Here is an 18,228-nt window from a genome sequence, read left to right as displayed (position 1 = left end):
GCCCAGAGCAGACACTCCATAAATGGTTACTATTATTAGTGCAAACATTATTTCGTAAGTTTTTATTTTAATTCCAGTTAGTTAACACATAGTGTTATGTTAGGTTCAAGTGTACAATATACTGATTCAACAATTCCATGCATTACCCGGTGCTCATCACAAGTGCACTCCTGAATTCCCATCACCTATTTCACCCATCCCCCCACCCACTTCCCCTCTGGTAACCAGCAGTGTGTTCTCTATAGTTAAGTCGTTTCTTGGTTTGTCTGTTTCTTGGTTTGTCTTTTCCCTTTGTTCATTAGTTTTGTTTCTTAAATTCTACACACGAGTGGAATCATATGGTATTTGTTTTTCTCTGACTGACTTATTTCACTTAGCATTATATTCTCTGGCTCTATCCATGTTGTTGCAAATGGCAAGATTTCATTCTTTTTTAAGGCTGAATAATATAATTTTACGCATATATATATATACGTATATATAGGTATATATATATATATACATCTTTGTCCATTCATCAATGGACACTTGGGCTGCTTCCATATGTTGGCTATTGTAGATAATGCTGCTATAAACATAGGGGGTGCATGTATCCCTTTGAATTAGTGTTTTTGTATTCTTTGGCTAAATACCCAGTAATGTGATTGCTGGATCATAGGGAAGTTCTATTTTTAACTTTTTGGGGAACATCCATACTGTTTCCCACAGTGGCCGCACCAGTTTGCATTCCCACCAACAGCAAAAGAGGGTTTCCATTTTCTCCACTTCCTCACCCACACTTGGTGTTTCCTGTGTTGTTGATTTTAGCCATTCTGACAGGTGTAAGGTGATATCTCATTGTAGTTTTGAGTTGCATTTCCCTGATGATGAGTGATGTTGAGAATCTTCATGTATCCGTTGGCCATCTGAATGTCTTCTTTGGAGAAATGTCTGTTCATGTCTTCTGCCCATTTTTTAATTGGATCATTTGTTTTTGGGGTATGTAAACATCATTATTATCATCAGTGCATAGCTGTGGTATGGAGACAGACTCTCCTCAATCATTTCTCCAATGCAGAAATACTGATATGTCTATTTATATGAAACAGAGAGCTAAGCCTGGAGAAGCTCATGATGAGTTCTAAGCAGAGGAGGGAGGAGCCAATGATAGCACACTAGAATTTTTTCCCCTTCTCTTGGTCCACCTATGGAATCCTGCAAAATGAGAAAATTATATCATCTCAAAGTACATCAGTCTTAGAATATTGATACAAAGATATCTCATTTAACCAATAGTATTGGGAATGCAGTCTTTTGCATACTCCAGATAACTAGTTTTCCCATTTGAGAACCAATACTTTTCCCCAAAATATTAATCATTTGGAAGAAAAACACTCAAAAACATACCATTCACCTCTCTACTCTTTAAAGCAAAGGACATGATTTAACTTTTTGGCTATAAGCCAGGATGATCATTATGAACATCCATTGCAATGTGTAGGGGTGGCTCAGAGCTGGGCCTACTTTTTGGTTTTCCTGCCTTCTCCTTCCTTGATGTCAGGCATTGTCTGGATATGACAGGTTTGAGACGCAGCACATTCCCCAACCTTGGAAATAGGCAGATACTCAGGAATCACCAATGCTCAGGACAGTGACCACATACTACTTAGGGCCATAGGTTTGTTAGTAGGCAGACCTGAGGTGAGACCCTACTTCAGCCATGTAATCTTGAGCAAATTACTGTACTGAACCTCAGTTTCTTCATCTGTTCAATGAGGATAAAAATAGTACCTACATCATAGGGGAATCATGAGTCTTCAATAGGAAAATAAAGTGTGTAGCATGGCACTGGGAAGATAGCGAATGTTCAATAAACATTATCTACTATCATTATTATTACCAGTAGCAAGCAAGGTCTCTAAGAAACTCTGACTTCCCTACTGCAACACTCAGAGACACCCACACTTCGTGGGTTTTTCCTCCCATCTGTTAAATAAGACTGATCAAAGGAGTAGTCTGAACAGTCAGTGACTAAAGCCCTCTCAATTTTTTCCCTCATAATCTGGTGAAACTCCCAGATAAGAGAATTTCAGCCAAAGGAGAACTTCCAGTAATTCTGCCAAAAGCCAATCATTCTCATAAGGGCCAAGTTTCCTGTATGGCTTGAATGGCCACCCAGCCCGGCTGGATCTGCCCCTCTGAGCCGCAGGGGCCAACACCAAGAGCAGGAGTGGGCCCCGGGGACCAAACGCCTCTGTCAGATCAAGTCATCAGGCCATGGCTGGTGATCCCTGGTGGCAGAAGGGTGGGAGGCAGAAAGCCCCCAGAACCTCCGTCTGGCACCATTCACGGACTAAAAGGAAACGTGCTACAGAGCCCTGGCAGATGGCTCTGGCCGAGCCGGTGAGGATTCGGGACACAGCAGCTCTCCGAGTGGGTCCTTTTCTATCTTGTGTATCCTGTTGGGGTTAATGAGCATCCTTAACGGTGGACTGTGCTGGCTGTCCCACCACTCCGGGATAGAACTTATGGTCACTCTGCAGTTTCGGGAAGGCAGCAACAACGGCCGCAGCCTTTGTGCAGTCCAGATCAGGGAACGGTGGGCAGGCCCCCCTCCCCCCTCCGCAGCCCTCCCCTCAGGTCCACCTCCTCACCCCCCACCTCCCCCCCTGCACTTCCCCACCGCGACACCGCGAGTACACCAACAATGGGACCACGGGCTCTGCGATCAGCCCACAAGTGTTTCCCCCCAGCACGTGCCACTGGGTTAGGGCTCCAGGCTTTGTACCAACTTCCTGGCAAATACTTGCTTCTCCTGGGGACTCACTGCCTTGAAATGATTTTCCCAGGATAAGTGCCAGATTGGAGACCATCTGACAGGTTTTTTTTATATTTTATGTCCCCAGGCCTGTTCTCTCTCCATCAAACCTCCACAACCTCCATTTAGGTTGTGGCGTCCCTCACTTTATGCAGCATTGCTTTCTTATCAAGTTGGGGCTGGATGGAGTTTTTATAAAGCAAGTCATATTTCAAATGCACTAGGTGACCTTGAAAGTGTGTTAGTTCTCTATTGCTGCATAGGAAATTATCCCCAAACCATAGGGGATAACACAATAGTAAATATTTATTATCTTCACAGTATCTGTGGGTCAGGAGTTCTATGTGCCTTAGCTGGGCGGTTCTGACTTGGGGGTCTCTCCTGAGGTTAGAGCCACGATGTTGGCTGGGGCCGCCTTCTCCTGGACAGCCTGCTTCCAAGATGGCTCGCTCACATGGCTGGCAGGTTGGTGCTGTCATCGGTGGAGGCCTCACTTTCTCCCCACGTGGGCCTCTCAGGCTATTTGAATGTCTTCACAGCAAGGCCACTGACTCCCCCAGGGTGAGTGACCCATGAGAGAGAGCCAGGGGAAAGCTGTCCTTCCTCTGACTCAGCCTTAGAAGTCACATCTGATTCATTAGAAGGGAGTCAGTCCCTCAGCTGGGGAGGGAATTAGCTCAACTTTTGAAGCGAGCAGTGTCATTAATACCCCCAGAGTATTAGTGAACACATTTTAAAGCCACCACAGTTAGGAGTAAATCATTCATTCATTTAACAAGTATTTATTGAGTACCCACTGTGTGCCCACACTGTCCTAGAAGGTTGGGACACATCCAGGACAAAACAGACCAACGTCCCTGCCTGCCCTTGTCAAATTAAATTCTAGTGAAGAGAGATAGAAAAGAAACGACAAGCATAACAAGGACATTTTGTAGTGTGCTGCAGATTTCAGTGGTCTGGTGAAAAAAGGATCGGGAGAAGAGAGCTCCAGAATCCTAGAGTCAAGTTATATTCTAAATAGAGTCATCAGACTTGTCCTCACTGAGAAGACAGAGTAGGGCAGGCAGTGATTTGGAGAGGTAATGGGACCGTGTTGTGCATGGCCTCATAGTCCACCATATGACCACATAAGCCATGTGAATCCTGGTGGTTGTCACCATGTTCCCTTATGACTACAAGGATGGGGAGAGAAGTTTCTCTGCAGCCCATGAGAACTGCCAGCATTCCCTTCCCCTAGATCACGTAGGAGGAGGTGTTCCTGTGGCCACCCCCAGCTGCAGGTGACCTTCATGGCTGTTCAGGGGGAGCTTCTATGTCACCCTGAGATAAGCTGCAGGCAGCACGTGCATACAACACACTGCACCCAAGGGGGAAAGACAGGTGAGCCACTCAATCCTGAAAAGAACCCATTTGGAGGAGCAGTACTTTTGCAATGTTGACTGTGTACTTTCAGTGCTTAATGGATTGTGGTGTTTCAACAACTGAAGGTAAGCTCCAGACCACACCCAACGAAAGCCACCCAGCCCAGGGAATGGCAGAATTTTGAAGTTTTCTGAAACATGAAAGGAGGGAGCAGGAAGGAGAAGACATTCCAGGCTTATGTGTGGCTAAAAGGGGGTCAGCACACTACCGGCCATGTAGAATTTCTCAGGAGACCCTTGCCAACAGGGCACCTCGGGCTGGTGGAGGTAGGGATGAAGCAGTGTAGGCCAGGTGCCAGAGGGGTCTATGGAGGCACCCAGTTCTAATTTAGGCTAGAGGAGCCCCAGGGCAGGTGGAAGGGCAGGGGTATTTGCAGAGGTATGTGTGAATCCTCTTCAAGGGGCAGTTATGATCTAGACAATGTGGCATCTATTCCACTGGAACATGGGCTGTTTGGTGGCTTTGTTTGGTTTCATTGCCCAGCCCCCGCCCCCCCACTGTGGGGGCTTTGTTTGGTTTCATTGCCCAGCACCTCTTCCTTTGGAGATGCTGCCCCATCCCACCCCCACACACTTGGTGGTGGTGGGCAGCTAATACCCATGATGAGGGACCCTATCCCAAGGGAAGAGAGAGGTTGAGGGGCACAAGAGAGCCCAGAAAGGGGTTCCGGGTCTGAGGGAGACCTGCACATGCAGCAAGAGATGGTTCCCTGACAGGGTCATCAGTCCAGCCCACATGACCTTACCCAAAGATGGCTGTGAGGAAAGAATGAATGAGAAAGCTCTGCTCCTGGAGGTGCTGTAGACACAGGGTGCTTACCATGAGAGCAGGCAACAAGCACCAGGATAACTGATGAGAACATCAAGGAGCCCCCTGGGTGTCCAAACAATCATCTATAGCCATATCCAAAGCCCATGGAGGCTGACAGCAGCATAGGGTGCAGAAGTTGACTTATACCAAAGAGAACATTTATTCTTGCTCAGAGGGCAGTCCCTGAAGGGTTAAAAGGCAGAGATTGGATGGGGGTGGATACACCCAAGTTTGTATCCTGGTGATGTCATTTACTGTGTCAGGGAAGTCCCTTAGCCCTGGTTTCCTCACCTGTCAACCTCACACAGCAAGCGAGAGATAAGTGAGAAAATACCTAACGTGGTTCCCAGCCTATAGCAGCAGTCCACAAATAGCTGCTATTTTTGTTACTATTTTTACAAATGTTGTGGACAGCCGCTGTGGGGGCTTTGTTTGGTTTCATTGCCCAGCACCTCTTCCTTTGGAGATGCTGCCCCATCCCACCCCCACGCACTTGGTGGTGGTGGATGGCCAACCCCTGGACTTGGACAGGGATGGACAAGTGACCAAGTTGGGTCCATCAAATTATCTCTCCCAAGGATTGGAACCCTAAGTGTCTTCATAGCAGGAAGGCAGTTAGAGCTGAGTCATCCTGTGACAGGGAATTTCCTGGAGTGGCTCCTGCTATCATCCCTCCCAGAGTCTGAAGTTCAACTCATCCTTCCAGAGTCTGACTTGGCCAGCCTCACGGTAGTGAGCCCCTCATTGCAGTCAAGTATCCCCTCGGAAAAAACAGTCACAGGGTGGGACATCGCTATATAGATGGCCATCCGAATGGCCGTGTAGGGACACAGAGGCCAGGAAAGAGGATGTGACCTTCCCACTTCCTCCCTTTCCCTTTTCAGTTCAGCCCATCAGGAGGACTTCTCTGCCCCCTGCCTTCTCTTTTTCTGATTACTTTTTTTTTTTTTAATCAGGGTAATATATGTACTTAAATGTGAGAGTCAAATAGTAAATAGAGTTGGGACAACTGGGTAGCCATCTGGAAAAGATGAAGCTGGATCAATATATAGGATAAATTCTAAATGGATCAAAGAATGTAAAAAATTAAAAAAAAAAACCTTAAACTTTCACTAGGAGAGAACATAGATGAATTACTTTATAATCTTTGCATGTAAAGGACCCTGCTAATTATGACTCACCATCCAGAAGCTATCAAAAAAAATATTTCTAAGTATGACTACATATCAGTCAAAAACTTAGCAGAAAATAATAGCAAAGACAAATGACAAACTGAAAAATAAAATTGCAATACAAAGGATTAATTTCCCTAAAAGGTAAAGAACTCCTAGAAATCAAGAAGAAAAAGATACAAAAAAAAAAAAAAAAAATTGGAATGTGGGCAAAGAACATAATTAGAGCATTCAGAAAAAAAAGAATTCTAAATGGCTCTTGAACATATAAAAGATTCTTCTTTTTAAATTTTATTATGTTATGTTAATCACCATACATTACATTTTTAGTTTTTGATGTAGTGTTCCATGACTCATTGTTTGCATATAACACCCAGTGCTCCATTCAATACGTGCCCTCTTTAATACCCATCACCAGGCTAACCCATCCCCCCACCCCCCTCCCCTCTAGAACCCTCAGTTTATTTCTCAGAGTCCATAGTCTCTCATGGTTCGTCTCCCCCTCCGATTTCCCCCCCTTCATTTTTCCCTTCCTACTATCTTCTTCTTTTTTTAAAACATATATTGTATTATTTGTTTCAGAGGTACAGGTCTGTGATTCAACAGTCTTACACAATTCACAGCGCTCACCATAGCACATACCCTCCCCAATATCTATCACTCAGCCACCTCATTCCTCCCACCCCCCACCACTCTAGCAACCCTCAGTTTGTTTCCTGAGATTAAGAATTCCTCCTATCAGTGAGATCATATGATACATGTCTTTCTCTAATTGACTTATTTCACTCAGCATAATACCCTCCAGTTCCATCCACGTCATTGCAAATGGCAAGATTTCATTCCTTTTGATGGCTGCATAATATTCCTGTGTGTGTGTGTGTGTGTGTGTGTGTGTGTGTGTGTGTGTGTATACCACATCTTCTTTATCCATTCATCTGTCGATGGACATCTTGGCTGTTTCCATAGTTGGCTTTTGTGGACATTGCTGCCATAAACATCAGGGTGCACATACCCCTTTGGATCACTACATTTGTATCTTTGGGGTAAATACCCAGTAGTGCAATTGCTGGACCGTATGGTAGCTCTATTTTCAACTTTTTGAGGAACCTCCATACTGTTTTCCAGAGTGGCTGCACCAGCTTGCATTCCCACCAACAGTGTAGGAGGGTTCCCCTTTTCCGCATCCCCGCCAACATCTGTGGTTTCCTGACTTATTAATTTTAGCCATTCTGACTGGTGTGAGGTGGTATCTCATTGAGGTTTTGATTTGGATTTCCCTGATGCCGAGCGATGTTGAGCACTTTTTCATGTGTCTGTTGGCCATTTGGATGTCTTCTTTGGAAAACTGTCTGTTCATGTCTTCTGCCCATTTCTTGGTTGGATTATTTGTTCTTTGGGTGTTGAGTTTAATAAGTTCTTTATAGATTTGGGATACTAGCCCTTTATCTGATATGTCATTTGCAAATATCTTCTCCCATTCTGTTTGTTGTCTTTTGGTTTTGTTGACTGTTACCTTTGCTGTGCAAAAGCTTTTTATCCTGATGAAATCCCAATAGTTCATTTTTGCCCTTGCTTCCCTTGCCTTTGGTGATGTTTCTAGGAAGAAGTTGCTGCAGCTGAGGTCGAAGAGGTTTCTGCCTGTGTTCTCCTTTAGGATTTTGATGGATTCCTGTCTCACATTTAGGTCTTTCAACCATTTTGAGTCTATTGTTGTGTGTGGTGTAAGGAAATGGTCCAGTTTCATTCTTCTGCATGTGGCTGTCCAATTTTCCCAACACCATTTGTTGAAGAGACTGTCTTTTTTTCATTGGACATTCTTTCCTGCTTTGTCAAAGATTAGTTGACCATAGAGTTGAGGGTTCATTTCTGGGCTCTCTCTTCTGTTCCATTGATCTATGTGTCTGTTTTTGTGCCAGTACCATACTGTCTTGATGATGACAGCTTTGTAATAGAGCTTGAAGTCCGGAATTGTGATGCCACCAGCTTTGCTTTTCTTTTTCAACATTCCTCTGGCTATTCGGGGTCTTTTCTGGTTCCATACAAATTTTAGGATTATTTGTTCCATTTCTTTGAAAAAAGTGAATGGTATTTTGATAGGGATTGCATTGAATGTGTAGATTGCTCTAGGTAGCATTGACATCTTCACAATTTGAACATATAAAAGATTCTTAACCTTACTCATAATGAGAACAGACTGACACCCATCAGACTAAAAAAAAAAACTCAAAAGTTTGACAACACTGTGAGAAAATAACCACTTTTACACAATTCTGGTGGGAGAATAAGATGCTACAAACCCTGTGGAGAACAATTAGGCATTATCTATCAATAGTATAAATGCATTTGCCCTCTGACCTCTGGAAAGTTATCCCACAGCTTATTTATGTGCACACAAATGAAATAACATATGTATAAAGTTATTCACTTCAGCATTGTTGGTATTAGCAGAACATTAGAAACACCCCAGTGACTAGTTTTTAAAAAATGTCAAAAGTTGGGTGCCTGGGTGGCTCAGTTGGTTAAGCGACTGCCTTCGGCTCAGGTCATGATCCTGGAGTCCCGGGATCGAGTCCCGCATCGGGCTCCCTGCTCGGCAGGGAGTCTGCTTCTCCCTCTGACCTTCCCCCCTCTCATGTGCTCTCTCTCTCTCTCTCACTCTCTCAAATAAATGAATAAATAAAATCTTTAAAAAAAAAAAAAGTCAAAAGTTTACTTAAAAAAAAAATCCATCCCATGCTCCACCCTAACCCCATCCCCAATTCTCAATTACCAGAATCTTTAAAATCCGTTAATTGATTTTTCAGATATTTACCTGTATATGTCTCTTTTAAAATGTTAATATTATTTCTCAATTTTTAATTTAAGCATTATCTACTGATTTCCTACTGTAGAAGGGAAGTATTAAGCTCTATTATATATCCTCCACCCCTTATGCACACACAGAGCTATTCAGTATTCACCTTCATTTTCCCAAATGGTTACATTACAATTTTTTGTTAAATTCATAGTTCATATTTGAGTATTATGACTATGCAGATATTGGTTACAGTTGAGACATAGGTATAGAATTATTAAAATTCCTTTCTTGAACATTTTATTTTATTTTTTAAAGATTTATTCATTTGAGAGAGAGAGAGAGAGCATGAGTGGGGTGGGGGAAGAGAGAGAGGGAGAGAGAGAATCCTCAAGCAGACTCCTCGCTGAGCAGGGAGCCCAACACAGGACTTGATCCCAGGACCCTAAGATCATGACCTGAGCCAAAATCAAGAGTCAGCTGCCCAACCAACTGAGCCACCCAGGCACCCCTTTCTTGACCATTTTAATTTTTTTCCTGAAGTTAATAACTGCTTTGTTTTTCATTTGACCATTTCACTTTCATTTGACCATTTTTAGTGTATTTATCAACAATTTATCCCCCCAGTACTCTATGTATCATAAATCTGAGATTCTTTACAATTCTTTTTTTTTCCTAGAATTTTCCCCTTCATTCTTCTGCTTATGCACTTGTTTCCCTCTAGTCCTGCTGCAGAGAGCCATCTTAAGACCTGTCTTCACTGTCATCCTGAGACTTTCCTTTGTTCACTCCAACTCATGTGTTGGATCCATTCATCATGTGGTCTGGAACCTGAGTCTCCTAGATTTGCTCACTTATTTTAGTAAAATACATTCTCTAGAAGATCCTTAAGAAAGAGTACGTAGAAAAAATTTGAGGTTCTGAATGTCTGAAAATGTTTTCATTATACCTTCACATTTGGTGTTAGTTTGGCTTTATAGATCAGTTCAGAAATACTTTTTCCAAATGTTCCATTTCCTTCCAGCATCCAGTGTTGCTATTGAGAAGTCTGATGTCATCCTGTTTCTAGTCCTTTGCTGTGGTTTATTTCTTCTCTCAGAAAACCTCTCTGGAATCTTCTCTTAATTCCTGGTGTCCTGAAATTTTTTTTTTTTTTAAGATTTTATTTATTTATTTGACAGAGACAGCGAGAGAGGTAACACAAGCAGGGGGAGCGAGAGGGAGAAGCAGGCTCTCCACTGAGCAGGGAGCCTGATGCAGGGCTCGATACCAGGAGGCTGGGATCATGACCTGAGCTGAAGGCAGACGCTTAACAAATGAGTCACCCAGGCGTCCCATGAACTTTCATGATGATGTGCCTCGATGTGACGTTTTATTTTACAATTATTTTTGTGTTTGGGCACTCCATAGGATTTCTTGAATTATTTCTTTGGTAATTTTCTTTCTTCAGTTTTCTCTGTTCTTTCTTTCTGAATATGCTATCAGTTGAATGTGGGACTCTTGAATCAATACTCTCCATTTCATATTGTTTCTCTCCTACTTTCCAAATCTGTATCTTCCATTTCCTTTCTATGAGATTTCATTAATTTCATCTAGTAACCTTTCTATTGAATGTTATTCCATCACTGCACTTTTATTTATTTATTTATTTTTATTTTATTTTTTGAGAGAAAGAGCATACGAACTGGGGGAGGGGCAGAGAGAGAAGGAGAGAGAGAATCTTAAGCAGGCTCCACGCTCAGTGTGGAGCCTGACACAGGGCTTGATCTTTATGACCCTGAGATCATGACCTAAGCCAAAACCAAGAATCAGACTCTCAACCAACTGAGCCACCCAGGTGCCCCACATCACTGCACTTTTCATTTCTAAGTGCTCTTTCTTGTTCTCTGATTTTTATAGGATCCTGTTCTTTTTCATAATTTGACAGTGCTTTTGATTATTTCTGCTCCCTGACTTTTTTCCTATTCCTTCAAGTTCCTTTTTTTATTTGGTTTCTGTCTTTCATGCAATCAATCTGCCATGTTAAACATAAGTCTCTAGTCATTCTCAAGTGTTGGAGTCTTCCAACTCCTAAATCCAGTCTCTCTTGTGTTTTTTCAGACTGTTGATTTTTTAAAATAACTACATAAGCAATATATAAATGTGTTCTCATTGTCAAAAATTCAAACACTATAAAAGTATACCGAGAAAAATGTAAAAGTCCCCATATACTCCCACGCCTGTTCCCAAAGGTAACCACTGACAATAGTTTGGTGTGCCAAGATATTTTCTACCATGGAGTCTAGAACATCTGTGTGTGTGTGTGTGTGTGTGTGTGAGCACATGTGCGTGCACATGCATCACATTTTGTTTCTTTAGACTACAAGAGTTATTTAATTTTTGAATTGATTACCCAACATTTGAATATTAGGAGATCATATAAAAATTCAGATTCCCAAACTCTCTCTTAAAAAATTGGAAATTCTGGCATAATACCCATATTATGAAGCGGCATCTTTTCTACAGTTCTGTTAGTCCCCACTGGACCTGTGCCCACTCATATTACTTGCCTGGCTCCTTTAAGCACAGGAGTTAGTGATACCTAGGTTAAGGTGTTGGTGTATATTCTGGAAGTTGTAACACATCCAACACTAACTAATAACAGAATGGTCTATCAGATCATAGGAATATCTGTCAGATAGGAAAACCTAGAGGGGAAAGGCCGTCTCTTAGAATGGCATGGAAAAGAGTGGGCTAGAGTGGGCTGGAGTTGCCTGGACACCAGGTCAGTGGGACTATTGGACATGGAAGATAGAAAGGCTCATTAACTGCTGATCCCTGAGTATTTTTTCCACTGATCTTCCCCAGTATATGTTCTGTGGCAGCAAAATACACTTTCTGACTTCTGTATAGAAGAATAGGTACAAGCTGGAGGGCCGATGAGGCAAGAAGCAGCAGACATGTTGATCTGCCTAGAGGAGAGGATGCTCAGTATGAGTTATCTGTCACCATGGCCATTGCATCATGAATGGCTGCTACTTACCCTCATATAGCTGGTTACCAAGGCTGCTGACTCCTCACACTTTCTCCAGTCAGGGAGAGGACCCACTGTGCCATTTTTCCCTAAACAAATGCAAGGAGTCTTTTGGTACACATAGCTCTGCTCGCTCTACACAATCCAATCTATTTAACCTGGTAAATAGCAACACACCCCCTCATCCAAGGCAAATCATGATTCAATCCCAGATGAAGGGTAAAGAATAGAGATTTTATGAAACCTTTTATATTAAAAAGGGTTAAAGGGAATCTAGTAAAATCATTTCTGTGGGCAGATACTTAGCTGTAAGAATATATTACATATTCGTCAGCAGAGGAAAACATCTCTGGCCCATTTTAATTCACTACTATGTAGATAAATTTTAGTGTTCCTTTTTTAAATTTCACAGGTGCATGGGATGATTTTGGGAAAAGAGATTGATCAGATCTCATCATTTGTCTATAGAACACAGAGCCAAGGGCCCTTGAGTTCTGCCAGTCTCTGCTCTAATAAAGTTCTCGTGGGACATTTTTCACAGAAGGGTGGTATGACCCCTATTTTTGCCACTGTCATGTCCTTACCCCACCTTCAACCTTTCTTCCTCTTTCCCACCAGCCTCACTCCCAAGGGTCCTATAAACAGTCTCCCGTGGGCCCTTGCTCTGAAACCTGTACAGAGATCATAGAAACATTATTACAGCTGCAGTTAATGTTTATTTTCTTGCTTCCAATGAGATACCAGCCTTTCTCCACTAAATTGCTTCACTATGCTGTACTTGAGAAATGACACGGTCATCTTTAGTCACATTTGCACCCTGAGCAGAAATAAAGGGGCATTTAATGGGGAATACAGATGGAATGATCCAGGCTCCCTCCGTAGACACTATTTTAGGATGCAGCCAGGGAGAAAAGGCAGAGAGGAGAGTAAGGAGACAAATTATATGAAATTTCTCTCTCTTCTCTCCCAAATTAAATTTATTCCTGTCTTTGCTTTCGTCTAATACTGCTATCATAATTTCTCTTGGATGCTTCCCATTATCACATAGAAAAATGGAATTCTGCACCATGATTGAATCAAAATACTGAAATCATTTAAGATACACTACTCATGGGACATACAGCAAAATGTAATAAGTTTCTCAAAATGTGACCTAATTATAACTGTCCTTTTAAGTTTTATTTCCCACTGGGACCAAATGTCTGCAGTTAAAAATAATTCTTGAAACAGGTCCATGTTGCCACAAAACTTTTCAGAGTCACTTAAATGTTATCCATATACCCAATTTATTTTTCTCCTCTGTTCCTGCAATAAAAGCCAGACATCCAGGAGAGACAGGAGGCCAAGCCACACTTCAGGCAGAGAACATGCTGGGCCAGAATTCTCACAATGGATGCCTTCCCATCTGACCAAATGAGGGGTCAGGTTACCACTGTTTCACTGACACCCCGTGCACCAGTGACCCCATATCATGGGGCCTTGAATGCCAACAGTCCACCCATCTCTTCCCATGCCCCCAAGAATACCAGGCTCCTACGCTTCGAGCTTCATTCTCATTTGCTGCCCTGAATGGTCCTTGCGATGCTCAGGCCTCGATCCCCCTCCATCTCCGTGGTCCAAAGCTTTCACTCTCTCCTTCCAGTGCCCATTGCAGCAAATCTCCATTTAGAGGCAAGACTGTCTTCCTGCACAGCAAAAGGCCACTCTCGGGCTGGCCAGCATCCCATTGCTTTATTTGCACGACTCTGATGGACCTGGCTCCTGACACTGGGGTTTCCTAAGGACACTTTCAGAAGCGGTTGCTTTCTCAGTGTCTCCATTTAACTCTCTCTGAAAAGGAACAAAAGACAAGGGGTTTTGTGATCTAAGGCCACACAACTGGAAGGTTCAACACATGTGTTCTGAAGTCAGACAGACCTCGGCTTGAATTTTAGCTCCTCCCCCCATGCAGCTCCAGACATGGGCTTGAACTCCCCACATGTCAGTTTCCCCACCTGTGAAGTGAGGATGATAAAGGAATGACTTTAGAAGGTTGTTGTGAGGATTTAAATTGATAAAGAATGCCGAGCAGTTATCACAGAGCCTAGCGTGTGGCCAACACGCAGTAGATGAGAGCTATTATTGTTAGAGCATTTGAAAAAATCACTTCTTCCAGCTAAGATAATGCCATTAGTGCAGATGCTATTTCGGCTTGTCAGAAGGTGCCAGAAGGATTCAAGCCAAAGACGGCTAGTAACTAAATTACCTTAGTCCCCTGGATGCTCTTCCATCCTGGTTTCAGCTCACAGGAGAGGTAAACAGCCAAGCAAAGAGGAAGGCCACAGCCAGGATCATACCCAAGAGGCCCGGAGGAGAACCCACAAGCAAAGACATGCCATTTCCCGGAGCTTCCCCAACCCAAGAAGGAGGAGCTGAGTTTTAATATGACCAGATACATTTTCTTTTTTCATTTCCAATATGCACATGTATTCTGTGATAAATGGTACCCTGGAGCCCCCATTGGGGGTGGGTGGGGGGGAGGGTTGGTGACCAGGCGACCAGTCAGCAAAGCTATATATAAAATACCAAGTCTGATGCTGGGAGATTTATCAAATGATACAGACGGGCACTGAGAGCTCCCCACCCAGTCTTGGCCAAGAGCACTGCAGGCTTCCACCGAGAGAAACGAGAGGACACAAAAAAAGACCATCGCTCGCTGGGAGCAAAAAAGTACAGGCAGGCAAAAGCAAAAGCTGCAGGAAGCACTGCTTGGCAGTGACTACAACTGGGACCCAGAGGCAGGAGGAGCGACAGGGAAGGGGAGTGAGAACCCCAAAAGTTCACCTGCTGTGTCTCCACACTAAGCTGGGCGCCACGAGGGCTGAAGTCAGGAGCTCCGGGCTCCACATGAAGCATTTGGCAGCATTTCTGGCATATGTGCAAGGAGATGGTTGATTCAGGGTAGGATTGTAGAGCTCACACGTAAGACAACTGTAATGGGAACATGAGAACCTTCCATTAACTATTAATAAACGATATTAATAATACTGAGCTACCTTTAACCAGCAAGGAGTGGGCTTGGTGGATGCCCAAGCCTTCTTACCCCTTCTTCACTGTTTCTCGGAAGGGCCCCCAGGGCAGAGATGCACTACTTTACATTCCCTTGATTTGCTTGCCTCCCTTCTGTGTCTCACCTCCTCACTCCCTCACCTACAGTCACCTGCTGGATTTATTTACTAGGCTGTCAGAACAAATCACAACACCCTCAGTGGCTTAAAATGCCAGAAATTCACTGTCTCCCTGTTCTAGACCACGAGTCCACAGTCAAGGTGGTGGCTGCACTCCCTCTGAAGGTTCTAGAAGAGAATCCTCCTTTGCCTCTTCCAGCTTCTGGAGGCTCCAGGTGTCCCTTGGCTTCTGGCTGCATCCCTGTCCCCATCTCTGTCCCCGTCTCCCCATGGCTTTCTCCTCCTCTGTCCATGTCTTCTCCTCTTCTGTCTCTTCTAAGGACACTAGTTGTTGATTTAAGACTCGCCCAAGTAATCCAGGATGATTTCACATCTCGAGATCTTTAAGTTAATCACATCTGCAAAGATTCTTTTTCCAAATGTCACATTCACAGGTTGTGAAGCCTGGGATGCCAATAGATCTTTTTGAGGCCACCATTTTACCCACTACACCTGCCAAATAAATAACTCACATTCATCTCAGGCTTTGCTTTCAGTAGAACTCAAACAAAGCAAGTAGCAAAGGAGATACAGCTTATGTAGTCCATACCTCTATCCCCAGGCAGGTCTCCTAGAAAACGGGCCCAACAGATAGCTCATAAAGCTTATCACACCTCAAAACCATACCCCCAGGGTTCAGCACACAGTACCTGGCACATAATAGGACTCAAAAAAATATCTGTTGAATGAATAAAGTCTCACCATCAGATTCCCAGGTAGAGAAATGAACTTCAAGGTTTTTCTTAACTTTGTTTTCAACACCTTTATAAAGGCATCACTTACCTGCCACAAAATTTACCCACTATAAGCTTACAACGTGAGAATTTTTAGTGAATGTATAGAGTTGAGCAGTCATCACCACAGACCAGTTTTAGAACATTTCCATCACCCCAGAAAGTTCTCTCATACTTGTTTGCAGTCAATCCCCACTTTCAGCGCAGCCCCAGGCAATCTCTGATCTGTATTCCCTTTTCCCTTTCTGGATGGTTCACATAAATGAAATTACCTAATACATAGTCTTTTGCTTCTAGCTTCCTTCACATAGCATAATATTCTGACATTGATCCACCCAGTAGCATAAATATCAGTAGTTTCTCCTTCATTGCTGAGTTGTATTCCACTGCATAGAAATGCCACATTTTGTTTAACCCTTAACAATTGATGGACACTGGGATTGGTTCCAGTTTGGAACAATGATAAATAATGTTGCTATAAACATTCACGTACAAATCTATGTATAGTCATATATTTTCATTTATCTTGAGTAAATACCTAAGTGTGAAATCTAACCTTTTACTTTGAAAATTTTCAAATCTATAGGAAAGTTGCTAGAATGGTGCATTACAGTACATTCTTTAGCGTGATCCGCAATTGACAACATTGGGCCATATTTGTTTTATCTCTGTCTCTGTAAGATATTTTTAAGCACCATTTGATAGAAAGTTGCAGACCTCATGACATATTACCCCTAAATACTTTACCTCCTAATAATAAAGCCATTTTCCTCCATAACCACAATACCACTGTCACAGCTGAGACTTTTCCAACTATTTTGAATTTTTCAAAAGTACAAAAAAAGTTGAAAGAATAATACACTAAAGTGAACCTTGGTTTTGCTATTTCCCATATTATTGCTTCTTCCTTCTTTCTCAAATCTGCCACTGAGCCTAAAACATTTGCATTGGGCCATTCTTGGTATATGGCCATGGAATATTCCTGACTTGTCACACTCTTACTCCTCCATTGTTTATTCCCTGTGTGTTCAGGGCTGGTTTCACAAGACTCCAAGGTGCCTCTAGTGTCTTGTCCTGAGGGATATTGCAAAATCCTCAAGACTTCCCTTACCTCCTCCTAGGCTTGGCTCCTGGTCAGAAATATTATGTTATGTGCCAAGCTATTATGCCCGTCAGCTCCTCAATGACACTTATCCTCCCAACGCTGCTAAAGATCTCAACCCATCTTTCCCCTTCACCAGTACTCCCTAACCCCTAAACTCTGTGGTAACTTTTCCCTCAAAGTACATATCACCTTTTAAGATAATGTAGAATTTGCATTTTTGTTATATTTATCCATTGCCTCCCCTCACTACAGTGTAAGCTCTATGAGGGCAGAGATGTTCTTTTTTGTTCACTGCTGTATCCCTAAGCCTGATTTTAGTGCCTGGCACATTGAGGGACCAATAAATACTCATAGAAGGACTGGCTGGATGATGCATGTACGCGTATGCATGGGTGCGCATCCCGTAGCCCACCACCAGGAGCAGCGACCAACTGACCCCAAGCCAATCATCCCCCACAGGCAGCAGGGGTGGGAAAGGATCCGGGGTTTAGCCTCAATGAAGGCTTCAGAAAACCATCAACCCTTTAAAAACTGCAAAATGAACAATCCTTCCCCCACCTTCAGGAGAACAGACCAGAACTTTCCAAATAGGAAGTCTCCCAATGCTTTTCTGAGGAAAGACGTTTTTTGCCTCAGAGAGCAACCACGAGCAAGTAACTCTCCAGGGACCACAAAAGCTGGAAATCGAGCCCTGGGTTTCCTGGAGAAGGCAAATACCGTGCCCCCCAACACACACACACACACACACACACACACACACTGGAACACAGCACGCACCTGCCCCCAGCAGCCGGGGCAGACCTCCTGGTCATCTCCATGTTCATCCTTTTCCTGAGGCACACCTGACCCAAGGGAAGAGAAGCCAAGTGACCAGTTCTGCCTGACACGAGGGCAGCCAGTCCCGTCCTCGCTCCCGGGAGCTTGAAGAAGGAACGAGAGGGGACCCAGCCTCAGCGGGAGAGATGCTGAAAGGAAGCTGACAGGGGCCATGGGTCAGAGGCGGCCCTGGGGAGGCTGCAAACAAACAGAAGTCATGAGGAAATACAGGGAGGTAAAAGCTGTGAGACAGAGGAAAGCCCTTTGAGGAATAGCAAGAGGGTGACGAATTCCACAAATCCCTGCCCCTGAGGTCCCTCCAGCTGCCCCGGATTCCCCAACGATATCGGGTTCCAGTC

Source organism: Phoca vitulina, unplaced genomic scaffold, assembly GCF_004348235.1.
Source record: "Phoca vitulina isolate PV1807 unplaced genomic scaffold, GSC_HSeal_1.0 scaffold157, whole genome shotgun sequence".
Classification (NCBI taxonomy): domain Eukaryota; kingdom Metazoa; phylum Chordata; class Mammalia; order Carnivora; family Phocidae; genus Phoca; species Phoca vitulina.
Note: the sequence above shows the minus strand (reverse complement) of the source record.